The sequence below is a fragment of the Oncorhynchus masou genome, chromosome 32, assembly GCF_036934945.1.
Source record: "Oncorhynchus masou masou isolate Uvic2021 chromosome 32, UVic_Omas_1.1, whole genome shotgun sequence".
Classification (NCBI taxonomy): Eukaryota; Metazoa; Chordata; class Actinopteri; order Salmoniformes; family Salmonidae; genus Oncorhynchus; species Oncorhynchus masou.
In genome coordinates this window covers 26,877,819-26,887,170 of record NC_088243.1, presented here as the reverse complement: position 1 = coordinate 26,887,170, position 9,352 = coordinate 26,877,819, and the positions used below count along the sequence as shown (strand labels likewise).

Here is a 9,352-nt window from a genome sequence, read left to right as displayed (position 1 = left end):
CATTTGCTGAGGCAGTGAAGAAAGTAGCGGAAGATGGGTCAATGGGGAGGGATTCTGAAAGGATTTGTGTGAGTGGTAGATATGCGCCAGTACAGAGGGATAGGCCAATGAGTGATATATGAGTGATATATGCTTCAGTAAGATTGGCTTTGTAGCATACATAGCAATGGTTATCAACTGTACCGCAAAAAAATAGAGCTTGTGGTGGCAGCTGCGGGGAAGTATTTGGGTGTACGAGATTTGACTTCAAAAGAGTTACAGTTGACTGGTGGTGTCCCATCCTTCCAGGCTGTTAGCCTGAGCTAGGACTAGATGGGTTTAAATATTGGAATAGGGTTAGATTACACAGTATCCCCCCCTTTCCCACTGAAGGTATAAGAGATTTATACCCCAGTCTAGTTGGTGGCGGTAATGCAACATTTATTGGATGCCAAACGCCGTTAAACCACGAAGAAGAAGAAGAAGAAGAAGAAGAAGAAGAAGAAGAAGAAGAAGAACGGAGTGGAAATTGATGGGTAGGCTGAGTTTGACTGTTTTGTCACAAAGTGCAAACATTGCCGAACCAAGTTGGAGGGCAAGCCCTCACTTATTGTTGTGATTATTTTCTAGCCTCAAATGTTAGCTAGCTATCGTTGCTCACTGGGAACGGCACATTTAAGACAGCATTTTTGTATCTAAACAAATTGCTATACTTACTGTCGAAAATTAATACGACAGCCGCTTAATTTAAAGGATATCCTATCTCTCCATTCAAAGGTACAAGAGGTCATTTAGCTAGTTAATGTTAGCTAGATAGCTAAATTTAATGTAGCTAGCTAATTATTTTTTTCACAAACGTTATTTCTGCCTCAGTAGCTAGCTAGCCATCCCATATATATGAATGCAGCTAGCGTATGTTATGCTGCAAGCTTGTATTTATGTTTTATTTGCAACCACGCACGGATAACGTTAGCTAGCCATTACTGTTTACATGTTTTAGTCAAGGTCAGTTTATACAACATGTACTAGTGTAGCTTTGCAATGTTATTGACCTGACTACGAACTTAGTCATCCGTGCGTGGGTGACTGACGCACCCAGGCAGCCAGCTCTTTGACAGCAGTTGAAAACATACCTAGCAAACCTGTTGACAATTATACATTACTGATGTTAGGTAGGTTTTCGAGGGAGTTTGTATAATAAAAAATCCTGCAAGCAGCATTCCTTTTGTGGCAGACATATGACTCAAGCTGCCTCTGATCTTGTCCTATAGGATGACACGGATGCTAACTGCAGCCCCAGAAAGATGACCTGCACCACCCTAGGGCATGGTCAGGATGGGGCCAGATGTGCCCTTGCTCAATGAATACAAGCAGGAGTTCTGGAAGCGTTTCCCTCAGATGGTGCTGGGGGGTCCGTGCTTGAAGTTGGGCTACTGCGCCCCGCCTTATATCTATGTCAACCAGGCGGACTTGTTCTTGACACCATGGCTGTTGGGTGGCATTGGCACGCTGCTGTGCCAGCTGCAGGAGGAGCTCCACGCTGCTGTGCTGTCTGCTATGCTCATGCTTGGGGCAGCAGTGGGTGTCCAGGCCCTGGCACTGTATGCAGCCTGCAGGAATGGCACGGTGGAGAGGTTGGGAGTGCCCAACATCCTGGCTGATGAGGTGGAGTTCACCAACTGTGTAGGCCCAGAGACAGTGAGGTTCATCGCCCCAGGGAAGAGGTTTGGGCTGAACGTGGTGCTCCACACCATGCTGGCGGGGACCCTCTGTGGCCTGGGAACATGGTATGTGCTCCTGGGCAGGTTAACTACACTGTACGGCAGTGTGGGTGTAGCCTTGGTGGTCTTTGTCCTGAGCTGGGTGACTGTACGGCAGAGTACTCCCTTATCATCAACACGGACGCAGAGATGGCCACATTCCAGGCACAGGACACCTATGAGATCATCCCACTCATCTGACCACTCTACATATTAACTGTCATAGCTGTGGACCTTACTGATAGGTAAGAAATAACAAAATTGGTCTTAATGACTGTTTTGAAACTTATGGATATTTTGATAGGATTGCTTACATTTTGTGATTTGCTTGTTTTTTTCCCCTATGCTGGAGTCCAGATTTACAGATCCAGTGCCAGAGTTCCAGCTAACCAGTCAGGTTCTTCATGTGGTGTTCCTGGTCCGGCCTCTGCTGTTGGCGCTGGGCATGCTGTCACCTCTGGACGCCCTCCTCCTTTGGGGCATGGAGCAGGCACTGGTGTTCGGTTTGGGCTGCTCTCCCATGTCCAGTAACCTTAGGTTTATTTTGCTTGCTACATCAGTTGTTTTTTTGTCAACATTTAGATGCAGTCTGATTATACTTAAGTCACTGATGTAGTTCCTTGAGCTCTTTACCATATGCCTGTGTGAGCGCCTATGATTCTGTGCTCTCTGTCCTTCCTAAAGGTTGCTGGGGATGTTCGCCATATCTGCATGTGTCACTGTTTGTACCTTCTTCATCCTGTCCACCGTGGGTGTGGTCGTCTTCTCCATGGCCATGGGGTTTCTGCTTAGTTTAGATCTCAGACAATTTGGGGCACATTGTAGAGGAGGTCCCAGGGTGACCCGCGGCGACAGTGGATGGCGTAGGGGGGCATCCTCTTCCACTCCCTGCTGGTTTGGCTGGCAGTTGTGCTGCAGGGAGATGCTGCTCTACCTGGGGCTATTGCCGGGGGCCATGGCTGAGGCAGGCCTCTTACATCACTTCCTCAGTCCCTTTCAGAACCTGGCCAGGGGACCACAAGCTGCTGTCAGCTACCTCATCCTCTTCATTGTCTGCTGGGCTCTCGGAGAGATCCAGGGAGCCTATGTTTTTGGAGGAGTATTCCTCAACCCACTGTACCCAAGAGGAATGGCCAATGTCCCGGTGTTCAAGCAGCGCAGAAGGGGTCTCCCCGTGGCTGGGGCCATCAGGAGGGTGCTGCTCAATCTGAGTGAGCTCACCTTGCAATATAGTATTGCTTTGTCATTACTGAAACATACTATTCATGCATCGTAATACATTATATTTAACGGTGACTGTGTTTTACATTGCAGTGTCTCCCTTTGCAATGATTGTTTTGCTGATGCTGGATGGCTCTGTTCAGCAACTCCACACAGCCTCTCTCAGTGTGGGATTCACCCGGGCCTTCAGAATGGTACACATGGATTATTTTATGTATAACGTAAGCATGTACTGTATATCAATCAACCAGAGTTTCTCTCTCCGGTGACTTCATGACCATTGATCCTCTGTTATCAATATGATTTAAGTCATGTTGATTTGAGTAATGGGTCTCTGTGTTGTGCAGGTGTGGCAGAGCTTTGAGGATGCCCTGTTTCAGATGGTGTCAGTGAGGCTGGCTGCAGGGGAAACCAGACTGCCTGGGTGGGACAGTATGGGCATAGGGGTCCAGCTCCTTCTGGTAACGACACATTTCAGCATTCATGACTTAGGCATGATCTTTTTACGGAAAAATATTTAAAGTTGAACATTGAAATTGAAGTCCTGGTTTAATCTTTAGTATCGCCCAAAACCAGAAATGCACAAAGTTTTTGTCTTTCATTTGTCAACCCAGGTGGGCCTGCTGAGTGATAGGCTGCTCCAGTTCCTGTCCAAGCTGAAGTTTGCCCTGACCCTGCTGGTGACCTCCTGGACTGAGGCTTCAGTCGGCCGGGAACCTCCTGGCCCCGAACGCTTCCCTGTGTCCTCTGCTGCTCTCTGTGGTGTTCCTGTTTGCCATGATCTCTGCTCCTCTGCTGCCCCTCTTCACCCTGCCCATCTTCCTTTGGGCTTCCCTAGGCCTCAGCATAGTTGGGTTGGGCCCATGGGCACCGCCTGCCTCTGTCCAGACTCCATGGTTGTAGTCAAATTTATTTACAAAGAGGAAGGGGAGAGCATGATGCTTTGAATGAATTTCAGGGCTCTACGATGTGACCATTATACTTGCATATGCGCCAATAAGTAGATGCGTACGAACTGAAAAAGTAAGCTTAAGTAAGAGCATGAGCATGTGCGAATTGTGATTTATAGCAACAACAAAAAATCCATCCGTTGCTATTTAATGTCTTTATGCAATTTTGTTTCATAGCTGGTAGCTAATCACACAAAGAATCGTAGAAATAAGAATGATTTATTTCTATACAAAGACCTATGTAGAGTCCCATATATCCCAACTTGCGTGCAGCAACAGTGCCTGGGGCGCTGTGCGCACTGAAATATACATTTTTAGAAGCGCACAACTTGAAGTTGGTCGAATTTACCAAAAAATCTACTGAAGTGTGACTTTGTCCTTGTGTTTCTTGGCTATTTACGTTGTTTTGTTCACACGCTAGGTTGTTCAATGTTTGTTTGAGCTTGCTCAATTGGTACTAGCAAAGGTATGTCGGAGAATCTGTCAGACATGTGAATCCCACCGTTACCATGGTAATGGCCCGCCCCTTAGAGACAAGCTCAGAGACCGTTTATCTAAAAACCATCAGACTGCTGAACACTTGAACTGGACTGACCACCTGCTCTGATTCTCTGCACCTTAGCACACAGACACATTTACAGTGCATTTGGAAGGTATTTAGAACCCTTAACTTTGTTACAGCCTTATTCTAAAATTAAATACTCCCCCCCCAATCTACACACAATAACCCATAATGACAAAGAAAAAACAGGTTAAGACATGCTTGTATATTTAATGTAAATAAGGTATGTTTTTCCATTTTAAAAGTATTCATACCCTTTGCTATGACTCAAAGGAGCTCAGGTGCATCCTGTTTCTATTGATCATCCTTGATGTTTTTACAACTTTATTGGAGTCCACCTGTGGTAAATTAAATTGATTGGACATGATTTGGAAAGGCACACACCTGTCTATTTAAGGTCCCACAGATGACAGTGCATGTCAGAGCAAAAACCAAGCCATAAGGTCTGAGAAAGTCTGTAGAGCTCCGAGACAAGATTGTGTCAAGGCACAGACCTGGGGAAGGGTACCAAAAAATGTCTGTAGCATTGAAGGTCCCCAAGAACACAGTGCACTCCATTTTTAAATGGAAGAAGTTTGGAACCACCAAGATTCTTCCTAGAGCTGGCCTCCTGGCCAAACTGAGCAATCGGTGGAGTAGGGCCTCGGTCAGGGATGTGACTAAGAACCCGATGGTTACTCTGACAGAGCTCCAGAGTTACTCTGGGGGGGGGGGGAAATCAACCAGAAGGACAACCATCTCTGCTGCACTCCACTAATCAGTTCTTTATGGTCGAGTAGCCAGACGGAAGCCACTGCTCAGTAAAAGGCACATTACAGCCAGCTTGGAGTTCGCCAATAGGCACCTAAAAGGACCATGAAACAAGATTATTTCTCTGGTCTGATGAAACCAAGATCGAACTCTTTGGCCTGAATGCCAAGCATCACGTCTAGAGGAAACCAGGAACTGCTCAACACCTGGGCAATCACATCCCTACGGTGAAGCATGGGTGGTGGTGGCGGCATCATGCTGTGGGGATGTTTTTCAGCAGCAAGGACTGGGAGACTAGTCAGGATCAAGAGAAAGATGAATGGAGCAAAGGCCAGAGATCCTTGATGGAAACCTGCTCCAGAGCACTCAGGACCTCAGACTGGGGCGAAGGTTCACCTTCCAACAGGACAATGACCCCAAGCATAAAGCCAAGACAATGCAGGCTTCAGTACAAGTGTCTGAATGTCCTTGAGTGGCCCAGCAAGAGCCTGAACTTGAAACCAATCTAAAATCTCTGGAGGGATCTGAAAATAGCTTTGCAGCAACACTTCCCATCCAACCTGACAGAGCTTGAGAGGATCTGCAGAGAAGAATGGGAGAAACTCCCGAATACAGGTGTGCCAAGCTTGTAGAGTCATACCCAAGGACTCAAGGCTGTAATCACTGCCAAAAGGCACATTTTGGCAGTGTACTGAGTAAAGGGTCTGAATACTTATGTAAATGTGATGTTTAAAAAATATACATTTGCAAAAAAATCTAAACCTGTTTTTGCTTTGTCAAGGTGTGGAGATAGTACTTCAAACCTGGGAGGCTTGTTACTTTTTTATTTGGCTTGCGACTCCAGGTACTGGGTGAAGTGAAAGTACTTTGATATAACTGTTTATTTTCCAGACATGACTTTGTAGCTTATGTACAATGTATGAAATGATAAGGTAAACATTACATTTACACCGGCAGTAACGTTGTCAGACTTCCTTATTTACCCACACTTTACAGTATACATTATACTGCATTAGGTGTTGGGCATATTTTCAGTTTAATCTTTAACCCCTATTGTTGGGAGAAGCCATTAATTTTCCAACCACAAGCAGTTAGCACAGAACACCATAGTGCACTCAGTGTTCCAGCTCCGTGTCCTCATGGTTGTTTTATTACTTACTATGTATGTTGACTCAATCGCAGTGACTGAACTTTTTTTAGATTGGCCGAGCAGTGAATGTATGCAGATGAAAGAGCCGGGCGGGGGGAGCCTCTTATGGTTTCATATTAAGAGGAATGTTGTGAGTTGCTCAGTAGAGACGCCGGCAGTAATGTAAGCTTGCAGGATCCAGTTGTGATTCCCGAGAAGTGACCCGAATAAAATCGTTCTGATCTGTATTCATTACATCCAAATGTTTCAACACCATTAACCTCATAATACTCTAAAGCCAGCCAGAGCTTCTTCCAAAAAACGTGTTCAGTGCTCTATTTGCTGTCAGGAGGGGGCAAGGAAGAAACTGAGCAAGTACAAGCTTAATTATTTATTGACTACTCAAAACAGAAACAGAAATTGCTATAGTAATGTCATCACTCAATTTTGTTTTCTTGGCTAACTGGGGGTGCCTGAACTGTGATGTTTAATTTAAGCTAAGCGCTTGTTGGGCATGCTATATCCAGTAGAACGAGGAGAGTTTAGTGTAGTGTTTTCCTCTCCCTTTGCCCCCTCTGTGACATTGGCGGCTGTGCATCAGTGAGCATTGAGCGGGAGCGGAGAACGCACAGTGTGTCATTTCCCATCGCGAGGCAGCGTCGGTGAATATTCCGAGACGCCGCTTTAGGATATGACATTATCCTTGAACACTAGTCAAACTTAAACGAAAGCAACCATCGCTCTGCCACTACAACTTCACTAAAAATGTCTGTCCTCTCTCCCCTTTGTCGACCAAAAATGAAATGCCCCCTCGTACAAATTCCCCAAGTCTACTCCCATGAGAGTAATGAATATTTAGAGACTAATGGAAAGCCGAGGAATATAAGGAATTCACTATTTAGATCTGTGCAGTCAGCCAGTTTAAACTGTATCATGACCTTCCTCTACAACTGAAATGGTGAATTAATCCGACAGCCAAGTTATCCACAGCCGAAAAGACTCACTACTGATGCAAAATGAAAGGGTTCTGTGACCAGGGGGAACTTATCTATGTTTATACTCCAAGCTTTCTCATCTTCAGCCCCCAGAGGATAGCATCTCTTGACTACATGTCCTATAATAATAATTTACCACTGGGATGACTGTGACCAAGTATAACACCACTCAAAGGTTGCGATGAGAATATGCTATGAATAGGGACATGATGCATAATGGAATCAGCCTTACCCGAAATCTTAGCTGTGGATAAGTGTATGAAGAAGCTGATAGGCCTACATTTGATTTTTTTCCTTCCCTCTGAAGGTTCTCTGGCTCCTGGCTTCCACTTCCTGGGTTGCTTCCAGGACACCGCATGGTGTGGATCATGATCTTGGAGAGAGGATATGGCTACTGCATGGTCAACATCAAGGTACTGGTTCATTAATGGTTATGTGTTTGAATCGCTCATTTGTGGTGAACTTATTTGACCATTTTGTTTCAGGGTCTGGAGCTGCAGGACACCTCGTGCCATACAGTGGAGGCTCGGAGGGTGGATGAGGTGTTTGAGGGGGCCTTTGAGCAGCTTGGACTCAACCAGGGGTTAAACCTGCACTTGGGTAACGCCTTCACCCCATGTGCTGCCCTGCCTGTCCACGTCTACTCTGATGCCCGAAATGTGCTCGCATGACCTGAGGAAGTCCAGGATGACATCCTGAAGGCCCTGGTGTAGCTGCTGCTGAGGAACTCTCCCAAGACATAAGACTTTTACTGGGGACACCAGGAAAGGAAAGTAAGTTCCAGCCCTCCCATCTTGGCCAGTCAACTGTCACCCAGCCTTCAGAGGCTGTTATGGTGGAGTCCGTCTCTTTTCTCAATTATGGACGGGACAGCTCCAGATTGACGACCTCCGGAGACTGGTCAGATGAGGATGACCTGTTTGGGGCTCAGCCAGCCAGGAGGATGGTGGTGCTGGTAAGTACGGAGGCCCAGCTGGGGGACACAGTGCTCCACACCAGCCCCTCACTGCCAGGCTCTGTGGAGATGGGCAGTAGGTTTGAAAAGTAGGCCCTCTCGTCCCTCCAGGCTCTGGGGCTCCCGGCTGTGGACAAGGGCAGGAACCCTGAAGTACCCCCCACAGAGTCCTCCGGCATCTTGGCCCATGCAAACTTTAGCTGCCCCCACACTGAGCTGTTCAGTCTGCCCCCTGGGTGAAAGACATCCCCCTTATCATCCCGGTTGCAGCAGCCCTATGCTTTTGTTCCCGAGTGGTTTCGGTTCACTCTGGGGCAGTTGGCGCTGTCCATTCAGGACAAGGCTTTCGAAGATGTGGCCAAAGCCCTGAAGGAGGATGAGGAGCTGAGGGACCAGTCATGCCTCATCTCCCTGGGGACAGAGTCTGCCTTTACCAGCCCCAGCTATGTCTACAGGGTCTACTGTGGGGATGTGCCTTGGACAGAGGGGCTGGAGTGGCTCTCTGAAAACAAATAACTTGACCAGCTTGCACTTACGGCTTTCAGGTAAAGAGGGCAGGGGTGAAACATGCGTGTAGCTGCTACCCAACATATGGAATCTAAAACGTATATACTGGATGTGTGTTACACATTAAATGTTGCTATCCAAAGCTTGTACCTGATCTATTTACCTGCAGGTACAGTTTCAAGCTGCTGTTTGATCAGGTGAGTCTGGGGCCAATAGAGTCTTGAGGAGCTGTTCAGCACACTGGAGGAGTATGAGAGGGACTGGTACATCGTCCTGGTGGCTGGCAGGACTGTGTCCTACAGAAGAAACCCTCTTCTCACCGGGCCATGACCTAACCCTGGTAACCACACTACACCTGTGTTTCTGTTACCTTACTAACTCACAGGGTTCTCACTAAAGTAACCCAACAAACAACTGATGAACTATTAACATTGCTTAAAAATGGTTTGTTTAGTTTATATAGTGTTTTGTGTGGTGTTATCTTTGGGGTGTGTGTATTTTAAACTGAGCTAGTGGTCAGTACAGTAAGTAACCTCTACCTGCC

At 46.7% G+C, this 9,352-nt stretch overlaps 1 pseudogene; it reads left to right on the top strand.

The window, feature by feature from the left end:
- The first annotated feature begins 220 nt into the window (after positions 1–220).
- LOC135525811 (pecanex-like protein 4) overlaps positions 221–9,352 on the top strand; it is a 9,638-nt pseudogene continuing 506 nt past the window's right edge.